Genomic DNA, 24,659 nt, shown 5'->3' with positions numbered 1-24,659 from the left:
AATTCATGTGACTCACTTTATTGCAATACTCACTTCATTCTGGTATTCTGGAACTGAACCTGCAGTATCTCCGAGGGAAGCCTGTATCTCTTTCCTTTGTGGAAAGCAAGTGATTGTTCTGAAAGCTTTGTTGTTTTTTTTTTTTTTAAGTAATGACAGATTCCAGAAACCCAATCCAGAATATCAAACCATACTCTCAGGGATTGGGCCTGTATTTTTTTTTTTTAACATCTTTATTGGAGTATAATTGCTTTACAATGGTGTGTTAGTTTCTGCTTTATAACAAAATGAATCAGCCATACATATACATATATCCCCATATCTCTTCCCTCTTGTGTCTCCCTACCTCCCACCCTCCCTATCCCACCCCTCCAGGTGGTCACAGAGCACCAAGCTGATCTCCCTGTGCTATGCAGCTGCTTCCCACTAGCTATCGATTTTCCATTTGGTAGTGTATATGTGTCCATGCCACTCTCTCACTTTGTCCCAGCTTACCCTTCCCCCTCCCCATGTCCTCAAGTCCATTCTCTAGTAGGTCTGCGTCTTTATTCCCGTCCCGCTCCTAGGTTCTTCATAACCCCCTTTTTTTTTTCTTAGATTCCATATATGTGTTAGCATACAGTATTTGTTTTTCTCTTTCTGACTTACTTCAGTCTGTATGACAGACTCTAGGTCCATCCACCTCATTACAAATAACTCAATTTCGTTTCTTTTTATGGCTGAGTAATATTCCACTGTATATATGTACCACATCTTCTTTATCCATTCATCTGTCATTGGACATTTAGGTTGTTTCCATGTCCTGGCTATTGTAAATAGTGCTGCAGTGAGCACTGGGGTACATGTGTCCTTTTGAGTTACGGTTTTCTCAGGGTATATGCCTAGCAGTGGGATTGCTGGGTCATATGGTAGTTCTATTTTTAGTTTTTTAAGGAACCTCCGTACTGTTCTCCACAGCGTCTGTATCAATCTACATTTCCACCAACAGTGCAAGAGGGTTCCCTTTGCTCCACACCCTCTCCAGCATTTATTATTCGTAGATTTTTTGATGATGCCCATTCTGACTGGTGTGAGGTGATACCTCATTGTAGTTTTGATTTGCATTTCTCTAATAATTAGTGATGTTGAGCATCCTTTAATATGCCCCTTGGCCATCTGTATGTCCTTGGAGAGATGTCTATTTAGGTCTTCCACCCATTTTTTGATTGGGTTGTTTGGTTTTTTTGCTATTGAGCTTCATGAGCTGTTTGTGTATTCAGGAGATTAATCCTGTTGCTTCGTTTACAAATATTTTCTCCCATTCTGAGGGTTGTCTTTTTGTCTTATGCTTTTTTGCTGTGAAAAAGCTTTTAAGTTTAATTAGGTCCCATTTGTTTTTGTTTTTTTAAAAATAAATTTATTTTTTTATTACTTCTGGGTACACTGGGTCTTTCTTGTTGCAAGCAGGCTTTCTCTAGTTGCGGCGAGCAGGCTTCTCATTGCAGTGGCTTCTCTTGTTGTGGAGCACGGGTTCTAGGCATGCCGGCTTCAGTAGTTGTGGCACACAGGCTCAGTAGCTGTGGCACGCGAGCTCTAGAGTGCAGGCTCAGTAATTGTGGCACACGGGCTTAGCTGCTTCGCGGCATGGGAGATCTTCCCAGGCCAGGGCTCGAACCCATGTCCCCTGCATTGGCAGGTGAATTCTTAACCACTGCGCCACCAGGGAAGCCCTATTTGTTTTTGTTTGTTTTTGTGGTACACGGGCCTCTCCTGTTGTGGAGCACAGGCTCCGGACGCGCAGGCTCAGGGGTCATGGCTCACGGGCCCAGCTGCTCCGCGGCATGTGGGATCTTCCCAGACCGGGGCATGAACCCGTGTCCCCTGCATTGGCAGGCGGGCTCTCAACCACTGCGCCACCAGGGAAGCCCGCCCTATTTGTTTTTATTTTCACTACTCTAGGAGGTGGGTCAAAAAAGATCTTGCTGTGCTTTATGTCAAAGAGTGTTTTTCATATGTTTTCCTCTAAGAGTTTTATACTGTCTGGTGTTACATTTAGGCCCTTAATCCATTTTGAGTTTATTTTTGTGTATGGTGTTAGGTAGTGTTCTAATTTCATTCTTTTACATGTAGCTGTCCAGTTTTCCCAGCACCACTTATTGAAGTGTCTTTTCTCCATTGTATACTCTTGCCTCCTTTGTCATAAATTAGTTGACCATATGTGCATGGGTTTATATCTGGGCTTTTAATCCTGTACCATTGATCTATATTTGTTTTTGTGCAAGTACCATGATGTCTTGATTACTGTAGCTTTGTAGTATAGTCTGAAGTCAGGGAGCCTGATTCTTCCAGCTCCAGTTTTCTTTCTCAAGATTGCTTTGGCTATTCGGGGTCTTTTGTGTTTCCATACCAATTGTAAATTTTTTTGTTCTAATTCTGTGAAGAATGCCACTGGTAATTTGATAGGGATTGCATTGAATCTGTAGATTGCTTTGGGTAGTATACTCATTTTCACAACACTGATTCTTCCAATCCAAGAACGTGGTCTGTTTCTGTCATGTTTGATTTCTTTCATCAGTGTTTTATAGGTTTCTCAGTACAGGTCTTTTGCCTCCTTAGGTAGGTCTCTTCCTAGGTATTTTATTCTTTTTGTTACGATGGTGAATGGGACTGTCTCCTTAATTTCTCTTTCTTATCTTTCGTTGTTACTGTATAGGAATGCAAGAGATTTCTTTGCATTAATTTTGTATGCTTCAACCTTACCAAATTCACTGATTAGTTCTAGTATCTTTCTGGTGACATCTTTAGGATTTTCTGTGTATAGTATCATGTCATCTGCAAACAGTGACAGTTTTACTTCTTCTTTTCCAATTTGTTCCTTTTATTTCTTTTTCTTCTCTGTTGCCATGGCTAGGACTTTCAAAACTATGTTGAATAATAGTGGTGAGAGTGGGCAACCTTGTCTTCTTACTGATCTTAGAGGAAGTGCTTTCAGTTTTTCACCACTGAGAATGAGGTTTGCTGTGGGTTTGTCATATATGGCCTTTATTATGTTGAAGTAGGTTCTCTCTATGCCCATTTCTGGAGAGTTTTTATCATATAAATGGGTGTTGAATTTTGTCAAAATCTTCTGCATTTGTCAAGATGATCATGTTTTTTATTCCTTAATCTGTTAATATGGTGTAGCACATTAATTGATTTGCATATATTAAAGAATCCTTACATTCCTGGAACAAATCCCACTTGATCATGGTGTATGATCCTTTTAATGTGTTGTTGGATTCTGTTTGCTGGTATTTTGTTGAGGATTTTTGCATCTATGTTCATCAGGGATATTGGTCTGTAATTTTCTTTTTTCTGTGATATCTTCGTCTGGTTTTGGTATCAGGGTGATGGTGGCCTCGTAGAACGAATTTGGGGGTGTTCCTCCCTCTGCAATTTTTTGGAAGAGTTTGCACAGGATAGGTGTTAGCTCTTTCTAAATGTTTGATAGAATTTGCCTATGAAGCCGTCCAGTACTAGACTTTTGTTTGTTAGAAGATTTTTAATTACAGTTTCATTACTTGTGATAGGTCTGTTTATAGTTTCTAATTATTCCTGGTACAGTCTTGGAAAACTGTACCTTTGCAAGAATTTGTTCATTTCTTCTAGGTTGTCCATTATATTGGCATATAGTTGCTCACAGCAGTCTCTTATGATCCTTTTATATTTCTGAGGTGTCAGTTGCAATTTCTCCTTTTTCATTTCCAATTTTATTGATTTGCCCCCTCCCTTTTTTTCTTGATGAGTCTGGCTAAAGGTTTATCAGTTTTGTTTATCTTCTCAAAGAACCAGCTCTTAGTTGAATTAATCTTTGCTATTGTTTCCTTCATTTCTTTTTCATTTATTTCTGCTCTGATCTTTATGATTTCTTTCCTCCTACTGACTTTGGGTTTTGTTTGTTCTTCTTTTTCTAGTTCCTTTACGTGTAAGGTTAGATTGTTTATTTCACATTTTTCTTGTTTCTTGAGGTGAGACTGAATTGCTATAAACTTCCCTCTTAGACCTGCTTTTGCTGCATCCCATAGGTTTTGGGTCACTGTGTTTTCACTGTCATTTGTTTCTATGTATTTTTTTTCTCTTTGATTGCTTCAGTGATCTCTTGTTTTTTTAGTACCACACTCTTCAGCCTCCATATATTTGTGTTATTTTACAGTTTTTTTTCCTGTAATTCATTTCTAATCTCATAGTGTTGTGGTCACAAAAGATGCTTGATACAATTTCAATTTTCTTAAATTTTCTGAGGCTTGATTTGTGACCCAAGATATCGTCTATCCTGGAAAATGTTCCATGTGCACTTCAGAAGAAAGTGTATGCTGCCACTTTTGGGTGGAATGTCCTATATCAATTAAATCTACTATCATTGTGTTACTGTTGATTTCCCCTTTTATAGTTGTTAGCATTTCCCTTATGTATCGAGGTGCTCCCATGTTGGGTGCATAAATATTTACAGTTGTTACATGTTCTTCTTTGACTGATCCCTTGATTGTGTAGTGTCCTTCCTTGTCTCTTGTACCATTTTTATTTTAAAGTCTATTTTATCTGATATGAGTGTTGCTACTCCAGCTTTCTTTTGAGTTCCATGTGCATGGAATATTTTTTTCCATCCCCTCATTTCCAGTCTGTGTGTCCCCCTAGGGCTGAAGTGGGTCTCTTGTAGACAGCACATATATGGGCCTTGTTTTTGTATCCATTCAGCCAGTCTGTGTCTTTTGGTTGAGGCATTTAATCCATTTACATTTAAGGTAATTGTCGATATGTATGTTCCTACTGCGATTTTCATAATTATTTTAGTTTTTCGTGTTTTTTTTTTCTCTGTGTCTTTTTCTTCTCTTATGTTTCCCGCCTAGAGGAGCTCCTTTAGCATTTGTTGTAAAGCTGGTTTGGTGGTGCTGAATTCTCTTAGCTTTTGCTTGTCTGTAAAACTTTTGATTTCTTGGTTGAATCTGAATGAGATCCTTGCTGGGTAGAGTGATCTTGGTTGTAGGTTTTTCTCTTTCATCACTTTAAGTATATCCTGCCACTCCCTTCTGGCTTGCAGAGTTCCTGCTGAAAAATAAGCTGATAACCTTATGGGGATTCTCTTGTATGTTATTTTTTGCTTTTCCCTTGCTGCTTTTAATATTTTTTCTTTGAATTTTATTTTTGTTTGTTTGATTAATATGCATCTGGGTGTTTCTCCTAGGGTTTATCCGTATGTGACTCTCTGAGATTCCTGGGTGGCTATTTCCTTTCCCATCTTAGGGACGTTTTTGACCATAATCTCTTCGAATATTTTCTGAGACCCTCTCTTTTTCTCTTCTTCTTCTGGGACCCCTATAATTCGAATGTTGGTGCGTTTAGTGTTGTCCCAGAGGTCTCTGAGATTGTCTTCAATTATTTTCATTCTTTTTTCTTTATTCTGCTCCTCAGCAGTTATTGCCACCATTCTGTCTTCCAGCTCACTTATTCGTTCTTCTGCCTCAGTTATTCTGCTATTGATTCCTTCTGGTGTATTTTTTATTTCAGTTATTGTATTGTTCATCTCTGTTTGTTCTTTATTTCTTCTAGGTCTTTGTTAAACGTTTCTTGTATTTTCTCGATGTGTGCCTCCATTCTATTTCTGAGATTTTGGATCATCTTTACTATCATTACTCTGAATTCTTTTTCAGGTAGGTTGCCTATTTCCTCTTCATTTATTTGGTCTTGTAGGTTTTTACCTTCATCTGCTCCTTCATCTGTAACATATTTTTTTGTCTTTTTTTTTTGATGGGTGGGACTGTGTTCCTGTCTTACTGGTTGTTTGGCCTGAGGCTTCCAGCACTGGAGTTTGTAGTCCAGTTGTTCAGGGGTTGCTCCCATCCCCAGAGTCTGGTAGGTGCCCTAGCTGGGGGGAGATGTGAACTCTGCATCCCCCTACTCCACTATCCTGACCACTTTTCTGCCCTTAGGAGACTTAATGTTTCCAATTAAATGACATGGGATGAAATTAACTGCAATACTAGATATGGAAGAACAACCTGTGTCCTGTTTAGAGTTGCTGCATTATTCTCTTAAGATACAGTTACTCTACATGAAGAACTAAGTACCACCTAACATCAGAACTATCTTTATAGCTATGTCATTTGGGCCAATTGTTTCAGATTCTTTTTTTCCCTCTGAAACCATTATGCAAAGCCACTAATAAGTAGAAAGGCAGAGTTAAGACCCCCTGCCTCTCCCTTTTAATTTTCAACTAGGGATATATCAATGTGCACAAAAGGGCTGAACAGCAGACAGCTGAAGAGAGAAAGAAAAAGAAGCAAAGAAAGATAACTTGTGAAAACAGATTCAGATCCTCGGCAGTTCAGATTGGGCTGTTCCCGGGTACTGTGTGTGCTGTGAGCATTAGAATTTGAAGCTCAGTTTCTTACTTGCTTCTTTAGTGTTAGTTCAAGAAAAAATTGGATTTCTAGGGATTTCTTCTGTGCAGAGAAATTCTGCTAATGCTGCTTATGTAACAGCTCTTTTTGCCAGCCTTTCACTCTCAGAATAATAAACTACAATCAAAGCCAAGTTGAAGAAGCATCTTAACCTCTCAGACAAGGGATTCTGCCCCTCTTAGCAACTAACATAATCCAGGACCCTGTCAACTGAAAAAGAAAAAAAAAAAAAGCACAACCTGGAAGTTGAGTGTTACGTTTTATGTGGTAGACATTGTGAGGACTTAGGGACAAAGCATCTCATAACACTGAGAAATGGTTCTGAAGAGGCAAGGGGATGAGCCAGTATACGTAAGAGTTTTTGCAACAAAAGACCAGGTAGTCAGAACATTAAAAGATTACTGTTAATCAAAGAAAACCAGACATCCCAAGTTAATGAATTTAGTGCTTTTCTGTACATGGGAAGATGCAAAGTCTGGGCTCATTGAAATTCCTTTGATGTGCACCTGAGCTATCTGAGGCCAGTATCCGGTGTTTTTCTCATCCTGAGTCTCCTCAGGGTGCACTGTTGGGGGTGGCAGCACACATTCTGGTTCTATCCTGAGTTCCCTCAGGGCTTATTGTCAGGGCAGCTGTAGTGTGGTGGCTTGATGGCTGCAACATCCTTTGTTCACTGATATGACAGGCAATTTTTTAGTTCACAACCCTAAAGAAATTCTGGAGGCATTTACTTTTTTCCCAAATACTAAGATTCTGTCAAACCAACTTAACAATTGCTGTCAGGTCACTGCCATCTGGTTTGTATGACATCAACCTGATTTTAGAGAGTTTGATTTTCTTAAATCAAGAAATTTCCCAACTCTGTGTATCTGTATAAATAGCCTTTAAAGCTCAGAGTCTGAGAACTAAAAGCACTAACTAATGATAACCACCCCAAATGCCCTGGGCAGAATATAAAATGCCAGACTGCTGAGTGCTCTACTTGATCCACTGGGGTGACCTAAATGGGGGGGGGATCCAAAAGGGAGGGGATATATTTATATGTATGGCTGATTCATTTTGCTGTGCAGCAGAAGCTAACACAACGTTGTAAAGCAACTGTACTCCAATAAAAATTAAAGAAATCATAGTCTAAAACTCATTTTTCTTCCCTTCCTATAATATTATAGTAATAAAAGGTCAGGTTAGGCCTTTATCTGCCTAGTAAAACAAGTTAATCAAACCATTAAAATACCAGCCAGGCCTATCACCCAAACAGATTTTCTCTATTCTTCCCCTCCTGTTCCTTTACAAAATATTGTCTGAGTTATAATACTTTATTGTGAAACATTGTGTGCAGTGGGTTTTTTTCCTGCTGATTAACAGGTTTGGGATTCAGGGAGACTAGAAGAATACGATAAGCCATATGATTTGCTGCAAGATAGAGACGGCCTGTTTTACAAGATGGTGCAACAACTGGGCAAGGACGAGGCTGCTGCCCTCATTGAAACAGTAGAACAGGTAAGCCTGCCACAGGGAGTTGTGATCAAAGTTTGTCTCCAGGATTTACTCTTCACACGATCTCTACCAGGTGTCTGGTGATAAGCACTCCGTGCCCTTTTCAATTATAAGCCTCCAGAGACAAAGCTTCATGACTGGGTCTTAACAACACACTGCAAGTTGAAGGTGGGTCTGCTGAGCACCCGCAGAAGCAGTGAGGGTGGGGTGCAGGACGTGCATGTGCACATGTGCCTGAGAGATTTCAGATTGGACTTTCCACATGTTTCGACTTCATGGGTTCAGATTCCCATACAGCACACAACACTCTCATTTTGCAGACCCTCTACGTTTCATTCTGAGTGGTGCTCAGCACATTGTGATACGAGTGCTGTCAAGGAACATCCAGGAAGTTTGAGGGGAAAAACATCTGGAATATTTCTGGCCTAGGGAGATCTACCAGGGAAAGGTGTAGGTCACTTCTGTTTTCTCATCTTCTAGGAGTAAAGAAAACTCCTACATGATACTGTCACTTTCTCCCTAATTCTTTGTTGTTTAGAATCAGGTCCAGTTGCCCCCCTATGCTTCCTGTACCTTCTAGAAGATGAAATTGTCATCAGGACAAATCAAGAATTCACAGTAACCCTAACACTGTAGTCTGAATGGTGCTTGAAGGTTTACAAAGTATTTTCAGAGATGAGATGTGTGAAAGCACTAAGCACTGTACATGGCGTGAGAAAGGTGCTTGATGAGTAACATTTGGGTCACGTACCTTTCTAACAATGGTCAGGTGGTAGTATCTCCTATAGATGTGATAACTGAGGTCTGGTTTAAGGGTTAGCCATTGTCATGCAGCTGCCTGGAATTCCTTCTGGAACAAGGTGGGAGTGGGGTTGATGGAAGGAGGGAGGGAGGGAGGGGAGGTCTGGTGTTCTTGCCCACTGAGATGCGTGGCTCACATGGGAAGAGGTTTCCAACTGTATATGATATCTTCCCATCAAAACTTTATCTCTGGGCATTAAATTATGGGTGCATTTTTCCTCATTTATACTTTTCTGCATTTCTGCATAAAATTACTTGTATAATATTTAATCCATCAGTTAAAGAAAACATGTCCCAGTATCTAAGTACTTCTTTAGAAAGGTTTATCTAAAATGTAGCGTAAGTTCCCTCTGTCACTGTTTCATCTCATTCCTCCTCCTTAGAAATGGAGAGCGGTACCTTCCACTGTTCACAGAGTAGGAAACAGTCCAGGGTCACAGAGCTGGCTGAAGAATGGGCAGAGTTGGAGTTCATATCTAGGTTTAGGGATGATGAAGTCTGTGTTCTGAACTTTTCCTAAGTACTTATATTGTATGCAAACATACAGAAGCTGCCCTTGGAGCCCTATATTTTTTTATGCTTGAAATTCACACAGCACTTTCATTTACTAGAGTGAGACCTTCCTTCTGAAGACCTGATAATAATTTGAGATTCCCTGTATAACCTAGTCACAAAATGGCCAGGAATCTCCCAAACCCTTTTTGTCTTTTGACCTTAGGCATTTCACATCTAAGAGAGATGTCCCCACCTGTGTGTCAGTCTTCATTTAAAAAGTGTCTTACAATAGGGTTCAACATCCTCATTTTACAGGTGAGGAAACTAAGGTCCCTTAGAAGGAAGGTGGTCTTCTATATACTAGTGTTAAGCTAGTTTGCAGCAGATACACAATTAGAAATCTGTTCTTTCAGTATATGTTTTAAGTCAACTGTAACATAAATACAAAAGCAGGGATAGGTCATAGAATTAGAAATCCTGTGATTCCTGATCTAGTAATCCTGCACCTACTTTAACAAGATTAATGTTAAGTTACATTTGTGTAGTTCTTTATAATTTATTGTACATTCTTCTCACATGTATGATTGCACTTAATCCTCATCATGGTCTTTTATCCCAGGTCATGGATGAGGAGACTGGGTCCAGGGCTCACCTAAGGTCACAGAACTGGTCCAGGGAGCACAGGGGGTGAATTGGTGGGGGAGGCTGAGTTCCACCCTAGGCACTCTGCTCTGTGTCAAGCCTGAGAACGCTGCTTCTTTCATGTGGTAGCCAAGGCGGGCCAGTCACCCAAGTTCACAGGGTGGCAGAACATCACTCTTGGATTTCAGTCCTGCCACTGGTTCAGGTCACCTCTACAGAAAGACATAAGGAAATACGTATCTTGATTCCCATCCTAGTTGAATATCCTCTTGACATTATTTCTGCATATGCTCAGTCTTCTTAGGAGAACAACCTGTCAGACTGTCAACTTTTTAAACGTGCAAGCATCAGATATCAATGCACTGTTCAGAGCTGTAACACAGGGAGGACTAGCCTAAGTCAAGCTTTTCACTCTAACAAAACAGAATTCATTCGTTTGAAAAGAAAACATCTGGGGAGAGGTGCTTCCAAGCCACGTTTTCTTCACCCCATAGTTGCTTCTCTGAAAACGTTGGTGCAGGCAAGCTGAATCAGTCTGATTTACCCTTTTAGATGATCCGTGAAATTGTAGAGAAAGTACTTTTTAGATACATAAAGCTGAATGATGCGTTAGTTTGCTAGGGCTGCCATACAAGGACCACATAGTATGCGACTTAAACAATGGACATTTATTTCCTCACAGCTCTGGAGGTTGGAAGTCTGAAGTTAAAATGTTGGTAGGGTTGTTTTCCTCTGAGGCCTCTCTCCTTGGCTTGGAGGTGCTGTCTTCTCTCTGTGTCTTTGCATGGTCATCCCTCTGTGTGCCTGTGTCCTAATCTCTTCCTATAAAGACACCAGTCATATTAGATTAGGGCCCACCTATATGACTTCACTTTAACTTATTCACCTCTTTAAAGATCCTGTCTCTAAATACATTCACGGAGAGAGGCATGGACATAGATACACTAACAAACGTAAGGTAGATAGCTAGTGGGAAGCAGCCGCATGGCACAGGGCTATCGGCTCGGGGCTCGGGGCTTTGTGACCGCCTGGAGGGGTGGGATAGGGAGGGAGACGCAAGAGGGAAGAGATATGGGAACATATGTATATGTATAACTGATTCACTTTGTTATAAAGCAGAAACTAACACACCATTGTAAAGCAATTATACCCCAATAAAGATGTTAAAATAAATAAAGTCACATTCTGAGGTACTGGGGGTTAGGACTTCAACATATAAAATAGAAGGTAAAAAAAAAAATAAAAATAAAAAAAATAAATAAAAAAAAAAACAGAAGGTGACAGGACTCAGCCCATAACAAAGGATGAATGCCTGTCATTCACTTTCTTCTGTGATGAAGCAGACATGATTGAGGTTTTGTTCCCAGTGTGTAACAGAGGTGTCATTTTATCTACTCATGAAATCACTAGATACAACCCAAAAGTTATGAAATCCTAATATCCTGGGAGCCTGGACCAGTTTGAATAGGCTGCAGGAGGCACTTAGCAGCAATGTGGCCTTATGTCCCCCAAGGTCTCCGAGCCTCAGGGTCCTCACCTGTATGCAGTGCAGGGATTACAGCACTGCTTAGCTTCTTCACACTTATTACAGGGATCAGATGAGATAGCACATGCCTAAGTGCTTTGAGAATATAGAGCGTTTTACAATATAAAATGGGATTTTTTAAAAGGCTATAGATTAAACCCTTCTCTCCCAATAATAATAAAAAAAATGCATCCACAGTTCTTTTAAGTAGCTTTAGAGACTCTAAATAATTAAAATGTATTATTTTTAATCAGTTTTTAAACAAATGATATACCTAATGCTACAAAATTCAAAAACTTTACTTTTTAAAAAAAAATCTGTACTTTTATTTCATACATTTGTCATGTTTAAGAGAATTTGGCATATTGGAATAGTGAATACAATTTAAAATATCTAGTTACTAATTTACACTTGTGATTTTAAGATGAAAAGTATAAAAATATTTTATCAAAACTTATATACTATATTTAAGAATCTACATTATTAGAGTTGGTTTTTTTAATCTTTATTGGAGTATAACTGCTTTACAATGTTGTGTTTTCTGCTGTATAACAAAGTGAATCAGCTATATGTATACATATATCCCCAAATCCCCTTCCTTTTGCATCTCCCTCCCACCCTCCCTATCCAACCCCTCTATATGGTCACAAAGCACTGAGCTGATCTCCTTGTGCAATGCAGCTGCTTCCTACTAGCTATCTATTTTACACTTGGTAGTGTATATATGTCCATGCCACTCTATCACTTCGTCCCAGCTTACCCTTCCTCCTCCCCTTCCCCGTCCTCAAATCCATTCTCTACATCTGCGTCTTTATTCCTGTCCTGCCCCTAGGTTCATTAGAACCACTTTTTTTTTTTAGATTCCATTTTTATGTAAAAACTTTACTTTTTTAAATAGGTTTTTAAAATTTATGAAGAAGTCACTCTGTGACTCCTGTCATCACACAGCTCCTCCCCCAGGATGGAGACCCAGCACAATTGCTGACTGTTCTGTTGACATGTTCTGTGCATCAGTAAGAACTTCTGCATATGTGGCCTTCCTTGTTTTTAAGTGCAAATGATAGCTGTTCCTTGATTTTTCATTTAAATATCTCAGATTATATTAATACATAGTTACTTCATTCTTTTTAATGGCTACATAGTATTTATGCTCTCTCCATTCCCTACTCCTCATTTTCTTTTTTTTTTTTTTGCGGTACGCGGGCCTCTCACTGCTGTGGCCTCTCCCGTTGCGGAGCACAGGCTCTGGATGCGCAGGCTCAGCGGCCATGGCTCACGGGCCCAGCCGCTCCGCGGCATGTGGGATCTTCCCAGACCAGGGCACGAATCCGCGTCCCCTGCATCGGCAGGCGGACTCTCAACCACTGCGCCACCAGGGAAGCCCTCATTTTCCCTTCTAATGAACTGTTACCGTTTTATGTTTTTTCCCCCAAAGAAGGAGCTCTCACATTCACTTACTACTTGTATTCTTTTTGATAATTTATCACTTTCTGCGTTTCATCTTTAATCATTCCTTCCTTCCTTTGGTTTATTTTGTTTCTTCTTACTTCTTGAATACATTTGTTTTCTTTCTTTTTTATTAATATAAATATTTTAAGGCTGTGAACTTTTCTCTGAATACTGTTCTAGCTATATCCCATAAGTTCTGGTGTGTAGTGCTTTCATCATAATTAGGTTTTTATTTATAGATTCTGCAATTTTGTTGTCATTTTCTCTTTGGCCTAAGAATTATTTGAGAAAGAGATCTTTAAAATTTCCTGTGGATAGAGGATTTTTTTATGTTTGTATGTTTTCTAGTTTACTCATTTCATTGCCTTATGATAAAAAAAAAAAGTCCTCTGTACCATTTCCACCCAGAAACAGTGTTTAATAATACTTTAAGTTCTAGTTTATAGGTAATTTTTGTGAATGTTCTTTGGGCATTTAAAAAGATGGACTATTGGCTATTTAAGGTATAGAGTTTAATTTTTAATTATAGTGGTTTTATTAATTACATTATTTAGGTTTTCTCTATTCTTATTTATTTTGGTCCATTTGATGTGACTTGGACCTAGAGAAGTGAATTAGTCTCATACTGTACCAAGTTCCATTTTATAGTTCTTGTAATTTGTTTTGATAATTTCAGTGCTATAATTTTTCAGTCCCTGGATATTCATGACTTAGGTTTTTCACTATGAATTACATTTTCTACTATTTTAAAGTGCCTTTTTTTGTTTTATTTTACATTTTATTGGAGTATAGTTGATTTACAATGCTGTATTACTTTCAGGATGCACAGCAAAGTGATTCAGTTATACATATATTCATTCTTTTCTCATATAGGTTATCACAGAATATTGAGTAGATTTCCCTGGGCTATTCAGTAGGTCCTTGTTGGTTATCTATTGGGTTGGCCAAAACGTTCCTTCAGTTTTTTCCGTAAGTCAGCTCTAGTAGTGCTTAGTTGTCTTTAACTTCATTCAAAACAATTTTGTTACACTGTATTGTGACAGCTGTCATAACAGCATGCATTTAAAAAAATAACTTAAAATTGGTGAATTTTTGTGTAGCCATTTTAATATTGAAGATTGAAAAAAAAGCAACATTTTTGGCATATTATGCTTTATTATTTCAAGAAAGGTAAAAGCGCAATTGAAATGCAGAAAAATATTTGTGCAGTGTATGGAGGAGGTGCTGTGACTGAATGTGTCAAAAGTGGTTTGTGAAGTTTCATGCTGGAGATTTCTTGCTAGGTGATGCTCCACGGTTGGGTAGACCAGTTGAAGTTGATAGCAATCAAATCAAGACATTAATTGAGAACAATCAACGTTATACCATGCAGGAGATAGACGACATACTCAAAATATCCAAATCAAGCACTGAAAATCATTTGCACCAGCTTGGTTATGTGAATCGCTTTGATGTTTGGCTTCCACATACGTTAAGCACAAAAAACTTTCTTAACCATATTTCCACTTGTAATTCTCTACTGAAACTAATGTAAACGGTCCGTTTTTAAAACAAATAGTGACGGGAGATGAAAAGTGGATACTGTACAGTAATGTGGAACAGAAGAGATTGTGGGGCAGGTGAAATGAACCACCACCAACCACACCAAAGGCACCGGTGGTCTTCATCCAAAGAAAGTGATGTTGTGTATATGGTGGGATTGGAAGGGAGTCCTCTATTATGAGCTCCTTCCAGAAATCCAACGATTAATTCCAGCAAGTTCGGCTGATGCCACAATCTTGGCTCTCTGTTCACCAATGCCAAAAAGAAATACAAAGAGAAATTTTAGCAGAACAAGAAAAAGTAGCTTTTATTCTTTACCAGGCAAAGAGAACTGTGGCCCCCCCATCCCTGGGGAATAGGGAAAGGTTTTATAGGCTAAGACTCCATGGTCTGGGGTAGGTGATAAGGCTCAAACTAATGAAGGTCTTGCATTTCCTCCTTCTGCAAATTTATGGCCAAAAGCTGGCATCAGGTGGCTCAGCAACCACGTCGGGTGTCCCTGAAGTTATCAGCCATGACCTTGTTTTTGAAATGCAGAATGCTACAGGGGAGTGTAGGGGGAGAAGAATGCCAGGTGCAGAGTACAATTCATATGGAGTCAGAGAGTAACTAACTGGCTTTGTTTAGCTTTGTGAAGGACAAGTCTAGCTACAAGTGTGTGTTAGTAGTAACAGCTAAAGAATAACCAAGACTGCTTAACTCTTGCAGGCCTGTTTGGCTGGTATGTGCCTACGGCCATTTACTCATTTCTGGTTTTGCTGCAACACTGCTCCCAATGAGACCAACTGAAAGCAGCACTTGACGAAAAGCATCTGGAATTAGTCAACAGAAAATGCATAATCTTCCATCAGGATAATGCAAGACCGCATGTTTTTTTGATGACCAGGCAAAAACCATTACAGCTTGGCTGGGAAGTTGTGATTCATCTGCCATATTCACCAGACATTGCATCTTCGGATTTCTATTTATTTCGGTCTTTACAAAATTCTCGTAATGGAAGAAGTTTCAGTTCCCTGGAAGGCTATAAAAGGTACCTGGAACAGTTCTTTCCTCAAACAGACAATAAGTTTTGGAAAGATGGAATTATGAAGTTGCCTGAAAAAAGGCAGAAAATAGTGGAACAAAACGGTGAATACATTTTTCAATGAAGTTCTTGGAGAAAATGAAAAATGTCTTATTTTTACTTAAAAACTGAAGGAATTTTTTTGGCCAGCCCCAAATTTTACATATAGTAGTGAGTGTATGAAGCTCCTGATTTATCCCTCCTCCCCTGACGTTTCCCCTTTGGTAACCAATAGTTTGTTTTCTATGTCTGTGAGTCTATTTATGTATTGTAAATAACTTCATTTGTATCATGTTTTTAAGATTCCACATATAAGTGATATCACAGGATATTTGTCTTTTTTTGTCTGACTTACTTCACTTAGTATGATAATCTCTAGGTCCACATATGTTGCTGCAGATGGCATTATTTCATTCTTTTTATGGCTAAGTAATATTCCATTGTGTATACATGCCATGTCTTCTTTATCCATTCATCTGTCAAAGGACTTAGGTGCTTCCATGTCTTGGCTATTGTAAGTAGTGCTGCAATGAACATTGGGGTGTATGTATCCTTTTGAACCATGGTTTTCTCCAAATATATGCCCAGGAATGGGATTCCTGGATAATATGGTAGTTCTATTTTTAGTTTTTTAAGGAACTTCCATACTGTTCCCCATAGTGGTTGTACCAATTTACATTCCTACCAATAGTGTAGTAGGCTTCCCTTTCCTCCACACCCTTGCCAGCATTTATTGTTTTAGGCTTTCTGATTATGTCCATTCTGACCAGTGTGAGGTGATACTTCATTGTAGTTTTGATTTGCATTTCTCTGATAATTAGTGATGTTGAACATCTTTTCACATGCTTTATGGTCATCTCTGTGTCTTCTTTGGAGACATGTCTATTTAGGTCTTCTGCCCATTTTTGATTGGGTTGTTTGGGTATTTTTCTTTTTTTGATACTGAGCTATATGAACTGTTTGTATATTTTGGAAATTAATACCTTGATGGTCATCACATCATTTGCAAATATCTTCTCCCAGTCTGTAGGTTGTCTTTTCATTTTGTTTATTGTTTCCTTTGCTGTACAAAGCCCGTAAGTTTAATTAGGTCCCATTTGCATATTTTTGTTTTTATTTTCATTACTCTAGGGAGTGGATCAAAAAAGACATTTCTGCAATTTATGTCAGAGTTCTGCCTATGTTTTCCTCTAAGAGTTTATATAGCCCTACATTTTTTGTGTGTGTGTGTATGATGTTTGAGAATGCTCTAATTTCGTTCTCTTACATGTAGCTGTCCAGTTTTCCCAGCACCACTTAATTAAAGAGACTGTCTTTTCTCCATTGTACAGTCTTGCCTCCTTTCTCATAGGTTAATTGACAAAACTATAGGTGTGTGGATTTATTTCTAGGCTTTCTATCCTGTTCCATTGATCTATATTTCTGTTTGTGCACCGGTACCATACAGTTTTGATGACTGTAGCTTTGCAGTACAGTCTGAAGTCAGGGAGCGTGATTCCTCCAGCTCCATTTTTCTTTCTCAGGATTGCTTTGGCTATTCAGGGTCTTCTGTGTTTCCATACAAATTAAAAATTTTTTTGGTTCTAGTTCTGTGAAAAGTTATCATTGGTGATAGGGATTGCACTGAATCTGTAGATTGCCTTGGGTAGTATAGTCATGTTGACAATATTGATTTTTCCAATCCAAGAACATGGTATATATTTCCATCTGTTTGTGTCACCTTCGATTTCTTTCACCAGCGTCTTATAGTTTTCAGAGTACAAGTCTTTTGTCTCCTTAGGTAGGTTTATTTCTAGGTATTTTATTCTTTTTGATGCAATGGTAAATGGAGTTGTTTCCTTAATTTCTCTGATTTTTTGTTAGTATATAGGAATGCAAGACATTTCTGTGTGTTACTTTAGTATCCTGCGTTAAGGAATTCATTGATGAGTTCTAGTAGTTTTCTGGTGGCATCTTTAGGATTTTCTATGTATAGTATTTTGGCATCTGCAAACAGTGCCAGTTTTACTTCTTTCCAATTTGGATTCCTTTTCTTTCTTTTTCTTCTGATAGCCATGGTTAGGACTTCCAAACCTATGTTGAATAAAGGTGAGAGTGGACATCCTTGTCTTGTCCTGATCTTAGAGGGAATGCTTTCAGCTTTTCACCATTGAGTATGTTGTTAGCTGTGGGTTTGTCATATATGGCCTTTATTATGTTAAGGCAGCTTCCCTCTATGCCCACTTTCTGGAGTTTTTATCATAAATGGGTGTTGAATTTTGTCAAAAGCTTTTTCTGCATCTCTAGAGATGATCATATGGTTTTTACTCCTCAGTTTGTTAATGTGGTGTATCACACTTATTGATTTGCGAATACTGAAGAATCCTTGCATCCCTGGGATAAATCCCACTTGATCATGGTGTATGATCCTTTTAATGTGTTGTTGGATTTGGTCTGCTGGTATTTTGTTGAGGATTTTTGCATCAATGTTCATCAGAGATATAGCCTCTAATTTTCTTTTTTTGTGGTATTCTTTGTCTGGTTTTGGAATCAGGGTGATGATGGCCTCATAGAATGAATTTGGGAGTGTTCCTCCCTCTGCAGTTTTTTGAAAGAGTTTCAGAAAGATAGGTGTTAATTCTCTAAATGTTTGATATAATTCTCTTGTGAAGCCATCTTGTCCTGGAATTTTTGTTTGTTTGAAGTTTTAAAATCACTGCTTCAATTTAGTACTTGTGATTGGTCCGTTCATATTTTCTATTTCTTCCTGGTTCAGTCTTGGAAGGTTGTACCTTTCTAAGAATTTGTCCATTTCTTCCAGGTTGTCCATTTTATTGGCATAGAGTTGCTTGTAGTAGTTTCTTATGCTCCTTTGTATTTCTGTGGTGTCAGTTGTAACTTCTTTTTCATTCTTATTTTATTGATTTGAGCCCTCTCCCTTTTTTTCTTGATGACTTTGGCTTAAGGTTTTTCAACTTTCTCTTTTCAAAGAACCAGCTTTTACTTTCATTGGTCTTTTCTGGTTCTTCGTCTCTACTTCATTTATTTCTGCTCTGATCTTTATTATTTCTTTCTTTCTACTAATTTGGGTTTTGTTTGTTGTTCTTTCTCTAGTTACTTTAGGTGTAAGGTTAGGTTGTTTATTTGAGATTTTTCAAATAAACTTCCCTCTTCAAACTGCATTTGCTGCAGCCCATAGGTTTTTGGCTTGTGTTTTCATTTTTCTCTAGGTATTTTTTGATTTCCTCTTTGATTTCTTCAGTGATCCATTGGTTGTTTAGTAACATATTGTTTAGCCTCCACGTGTTTGTTTTATACATTTTTTTTCTGTAATTGATTTCTAATCTCATAGTGTTGTGATCAGAAAAGATGCTGGATATGATTTCAGTTTTCTTAAATTTACAAAAAATGACGGTTAGATGTCCTGAAGCAGGTGGCAATGCCTTAACCATTTGCATGTTGTCAGGCCCAAGGACCTCTTCCATCCTTGTCAAGGGGAGTGCTAACCTTCTCTTCTTTCATACAACACTCAAGTGCCTTTCTTTGATTCATTTAATGTTTCTGACCCTGAATCCAACGTGGTTCAAAACTGAAATTAAGTCCCCAGTTTTCATTTGCCTGATACGTCTTTGATTGTCTTTTGATATCAGATTGTAGATGTGTCTCCTGCAATGGCAAGTATTATAGTTAGGTTTAGCTCTGAGATTTAATCTTAGCCCTTAGGGGTATGTTTTATCTTAGTTCTGTTATGCTTTCAGTTTTTAGTATTCTTTTTTTTAAAACCTTTTATTTTGTAGTCTGTAATTTGTTTTTTTGTTCATTATTTTGTGTGTTGCTTTAATTTCTTCCAGGAATACTTTATTTCCTTATTATTGACTCCACATTATAAACCTTTTCTCCATTCTACCAATAAATTTTAGTGTTTAAATGGTTTTTCTTCTGTTTACCTTCAAATCTTTAAAAATACTTAAACCTCTATTATTTTACTTACCTGTGTTAAATGATACTTTTTGCATCTCTAGTTGACTAAAGTTTGTTCCTTGTATACTGTTTTTAAAAGTTTGGGTTGTGAGTCCTTAGTGGGCCTGTGAAATCCATTTAGTCAGTCATGACCAGCATGTTTTAAGAAATGAAATAGAAAAGAATGGAATGGACGAAGAATAGCAATGTATCTTTCCTAGTAATAGTAAATATTTCATTAAATTCCTTTCAGGATAGATGAATATAAATATAGACAGTGAAATCTGTACTGGTACTCAATGTAAATTTAAATGTATTTACTACTGTGGGTGGCAGTACAAATAAAAGTTTGAAAACAAGGCTCTATATCATCTAGTGCATTGGAATTAGAATCCCTGACTTATTGTAAATATAGTTAACCCTTGAACAGTACAGGTTTGAACTGCACAGGTGAACTTGTATTCACCTTGTTAAAAATTTGTACTGCAGTACTACATGATCCACAGTTGGTTCAATCTGTAGATATGGAGGGTGACTGCAGTGTTATATACAGACTGTCTAGAGGATCAGCGCCCCAACCTCTATGTTGCTCAAGGGTTAACTGTATGAAATATTTACCTGCTGCAGCTCTAATTTGATAAAACTTGATCTTCTTTCCTGGATTCTTAAAGGATTCTTTTTGTATTTTGAAGGTCATTAGTTTTTCCTAGGACATCATGCACTCTTGACCTCTAGATTCAAGTCTTTTATTTCTAAGCATTTGCTTGAATTACATCTTTGAATTTATTTGATTAGACTCTCCTTTCTACAGCAATCTATAATGTATATGTTGCTGTCCTTTGTCTATTTTATAAAGCTATTATCTCCTTAATCCTTTTAAATTTTTCATTAATTTACAGTTATTTGCCTTGCTTTCTCAATCCTATCCTCCATGTCTCATGTTGTTTTTTCAGCAGTGACTAATCTTCATGCTGCCTTTTAGAATGATCATTTCTTTGATGTTTTCATTTTTCTCTTCCATTTCACTTTCAGCCTCTGTCAACTCATGTTTCATCATTGTTGCTGTGCCATGTTTTCCTGTACTCTTGGATGTCCACAGGTTGACTGTTCTACTACATTTTCTTTGAACGTATTGTTTTTTTTTTATAATTTTCATCATTTCAGTGAGTATTTTCTCATCCATCATATGCTCATCTTACTCCTTGTCTTCATTTTTGTTTGTGTATTTTACAGATCCTATACTACTTTTTTATTACTGTTATTCCTATTACTCACCTTTGAATTGAGTTTTTTTTAGACCATATATCTGTGGGATAGTTGTGGCTAGGGCATCGTTTGAGACTAAAGGGAATTCTGTGCTTAACACAGAAGTTCCACATGGCCTAGAGAGAAAAAATAAGCAAGTGAGAGAGAAATCGAGAACACATATTCATTTAGCCTGTATTCCTCCCTAGCCTGCAGAGATGGGCAGTCAATGGTGCTTGCATTTCAAAATCTCTCTTCTCCTAGGACCTCACCAATCTACATGCTTCAGGCGAAGATATTGATTCTATATGATTCCTCACTGGCATTTGCCCCTTAGTTGGAGAGCTATGATCTGCTCCCCTTACGTACCATCTCTGTCATGCCACAGCCCACTGGATCCAGTTGCTTAATGTAGCCTGTCCAGATATTTTGTCACTTGGAATTTCAAATGACTCCTGATTTCATCAAAGATTGGGCTTATTTTTTATCTCCCAATATCCTTGCTGTTCAGGGTGATTTCTGAAAGGATAAGGGGAAAGAATATTCATTGTTCCGTTAAGTTAAAAGCAAAAATTCTAACTCTCCAGCAGTCTTTAACTTTGGTAATATACCTGCCAGTATGTACACAAAGTTAGACCTTTCAAGATGAGGAGTTTGAGGGTTACTGGGATCGAACTAGGGCCATGCAGTTCAGGGAGAATGAACGTATAGTCTTGAGCCAGAATTCTACAGATATTGAAGCACTGGTTGCTGGGTTTTATCCATGCAGGTGAGCTTTTATTGCTCTGTTGCTCTTAGTAAGATCTAATTCCATGATGGTGGTTTTATTTACAAGCTGGAGTTTAAGTACTAGACTGTTTTAACCTACATTGGAGGAACTACAATGAACCATGCCTGAGGGAAGGGGAAGAGGGCCAAGAAACGCACCACTCACTGGTCTTATGTTCTGCTTACCATAAATTGAATATTTTTGGCATTATCTCTTTTAATCTTCACGACCATTCTGAGCTGGAATTATTATCCCTCAGATGGAGAAACTGAGGCAGAAGAACCTAGGTAACTTCTCAAAGTCACAGATTAGAAAGAGTAATTTTTTTAACCACTTTTCTGCCACCCAGGTTACCATGTTCACTGAGCTAAACGTGTCTCAACTGGGCTTCTTTTAAGATAAAACTACAAGATTCACAAAAGGGCCTCTGAGATGTTCTGTTTTCATCATTCAATCTGACTGATGCTGCTACTTTCCGTGGACTAAGGGGCCACGTCTCTTGAGCAGCATCATAATCACAACCAACACTTAGCTCAGCATGTTTTAAACCTGCAGTTTGTGGCCATCACTTAGTTCCTATGAGGTAGGTCATTGTCTCATTTCACAAATGCAGTAGCCCGTGCACAGAAAGCTTAAGTGATTTTTCCAGGGTCAGCAGTGGTTCCAGGAGAGAGAAAGAGGTGAGATTGGGCCTCTCCATTCAGGCTCAGCCCATACACAAGGACTCTGCTATCAAGCGTTCAGTCATCTCGACCCTCTTCATAACCCACCCTATGAAAAAGACACCTTCTTTCACTTCTGCTGTCAGCCAGAGTGCAGTCTACACCATGAGAAAGAGAAGGGTCAAATCAAGGCCTTTATACACAGAAAGCTTGTTTTCAGTATTTGGTTTCAATTATTGCAGACCATGAAGCAAAGGCCATTTTGGTTAAAAGGTGCTAGTAATAACATTTTCTGGGCTCCCCTGGTGGCGCAGTGGTTACGAGCCCGCCTGCTAATGCAGGGGAGACGGGTTCGAGCCCTGGTCTGGGAAGATCCCACATGCCACAGAGCAACTAAGCCCATGTGCCACAACTACTGAGCCTACGTACGACAACTACTGAAGCCCGTGCACCCAGAGCCCGTGCTCTGCAACAAGAGAAGCCACTGCAATAAGAAAGCCCGCACACTGCAACAAAGAGTAGCCCCTGCTCGCTGCAACTAGAGAAAAGCCTGTGCGCAGCAATTTAGACCCAACACAACCAAAAATAAATTAATTAAAAAATTGTTTTCTTTTAAAAAATTACATTGAGAAGAGCTATGGGGAAAGGAACCAGGTGATTTTGGGAGGACCGTCAAGCAGTAGAAAGTTAAAAGTATTTCCATTTGTCTTTTGGCTGTTTTTAGTTTCACCAAGAGAGTATATAATAGATAACCACACAAAATATGGCTAGCTTTAAAAAATGGAGGAGAGAGATCATATGCAATTAGCCTCCCCCCAAAGGCCTTATTTTTTTAAATTCTTGCATTATAATGGAAATAGCCTCAGATTTCACCCAGTGGGGTCCACGCATTCTTGGAGAATTTCTTATTTTTCTGCTTAAGAGACATTTTAATATATAGCATTTCATATTCAGTGCTGTTTGGAGGCGGGTAGCAAGTATGCAAGCAACAAGAGAAAAAGAAAGTACGCTTGATATGAAGGTAGGTGTCTCAGTGCTTTTCTATTTCATGTGTGATGTCCATTATCTCTCGTGATAACTTTGTTGACAGCACCCATAAATGTATTTGGTCCCAGGTTTTATAAAATAGATCCATAATCCTGTTTAGGCGACCCAGATCCTGACACAAGTCAGCCTCAGATAGATGGTACATTTTCTGTTATAAAGACTCAAAACATTTCACATTCTTCTTTGGGGGGAAAAAATGACATTTGAAGTCCTCTTTCAAAGAAACACATTTTGAGATAACAGCTCACAAACCTTGACATTATTTCATTTTGTTCTGCACATCTGTCAAGGAACTGAGATACACTACAGCTACTAAAAACTGATGATTGTGTAACAGAGAAACTTGACAGCATTTCATTTCATGTTCTGATTATACATTTATCAGAAAACCTTTATTTCTTCCAGTTCAGCTAGAAATTGGTAGAATTCAAGAACTCAAAGGCCTGGCAAAGACCTGTCCTATTATTTGGTATCATCTTTCTTTTTCGAAGTTGCTTGGTTGAGTCTTTGTTAAAGCTTTTGATTCTCTTTTCATTCCTGTGACCCATCATCCACAGATCACATTTCTATAGGCCCTATAACTGCTTTGCTGCACAAATTAAATGCCAGCATATTTCATACATATATGCCAGTGTTTCACTGCTTGTCAGTACGAGTTTATAAAATATAGGGATGACAACCTGATATTAACATCCAAATCTGGTGTGCTCACTTTATGTGTGAAAATGAGAAACCCTTTTCAGACTAGATTTCCCAGCCTGTCACCCTGTTTTTAATATATCTCCAGGTTTTGAGTCAGTAAAATGATTCTGCTTATCAAGTTAATATAGTGATAAAACATATCTGTGAATCAGAATGATCAGAACTCAAGTGGATCTACAGGTTGTTTGGTATTAAGCTCAGCCCCACTGAGGGTTTTAATGGGGCTACTTCCTCCATAGAATAAATACATCCCTGGTTTTTTAAATTGTGGCTCCAGTAGTGATATGATTTGCTTCACATAAAGAAGTGGACCTAGAAATGCAATGCCTTAGGGAGGAGGACTTTAAAACTTTTAAACATGTTGTTTCTGTCTTTTTTCCCCTCAGGTGCACTTCAAAATGACATAGACAGGTATTACTCACAGTGACCATGTGGTTATGAACGCTTCCAATGGACAGCCCTCAGCCTTAACAATTTTTAAGTCAGCACCGTGATTCTACCATGAGGTCAAGTCTATTCCGAAGGCATTTCTCCAATCGTTTTTGCTCTGCATAAGCTACACTGTATTTTCTTTACACCAGCAACAAATATTTACACATACAAGATGTTCGTTTATTTGGATTATTTTCTCCAACTTCACCCAACGATTCTAGGCTCTTACAAAAGGATTATTTTTCTTACCTAAATCAGAGGTACAGGCCACCAATAAAAGCTGTCTCCCAGTTTTTGTGCCTTGACAGACTCCAGGGACAAAGCACATTTTCTAAGGTGCAAGACAAAGTTGTCACAGATGTTTCTTACTATTCCCCAAATTATATACCCCTGGTCCAATTATATCAGGGATTCTATTTAGTTGAAGTGTTTG

At 38.4% G+C, this 24,659-nt stretch overlaps 1 non-coding gene and 1 pseudogene across 2 annotated transcripts in view; one reads left to right on the top strand and one right to left on the bottom strand.

The window, feature by feature from the left end:
• LOC111176319 (ATP-binding cassette sub-family C member 4-like) overlaps positions 1–24,397 on the top strand; it is a 105,955-nt pseudogene extending 81,558 nt beyond the window's left edge. The window contains exons 19-21 of the transcript XR_016388767.1: positions 7,782–7,916; positions 23,000–23,066; positions 24,181–24,397. The product of XR_016388767.1 is annotated as an ATP-binding cassette sub-family C member 4-like (transcript). The remainder of the gene's footprint in view (positions 1–7,781; positions 7,917–22,999; positions 23,067–24,180) is intronic.
• Positions 18,813–18,938, bottom strand: LOC115803265 (U6atac minor spliceosomal RNA). The gene has a single exon (XR_004023951.1). It is a non-coding gene; the product is annotated as a U6atac minor spliceosomal RNA (small nuclear RNA).
• Positions 24,398–24,659: the final 262 nt, after the last annotated feature.

Source organism: Delphinapterus leucas, chromosome 18 (assembly GCF_059928025.1).
Source record: "Delphinapterus leucas isolate spDelLeu-1000000601 "Yukka" chromosome 18, BTC_Dleu_Yukka2, whole genome shotgun sequence".
NCBI lineage: Eukaryota > Metazoa > Chordata > Mammalia > Artiodactyla > Monodontidae > Delphinapterus > Delphinapterus leucas.
This window is presented reverse-complemented; position numbering and strand designations above follow the sequence as displayed.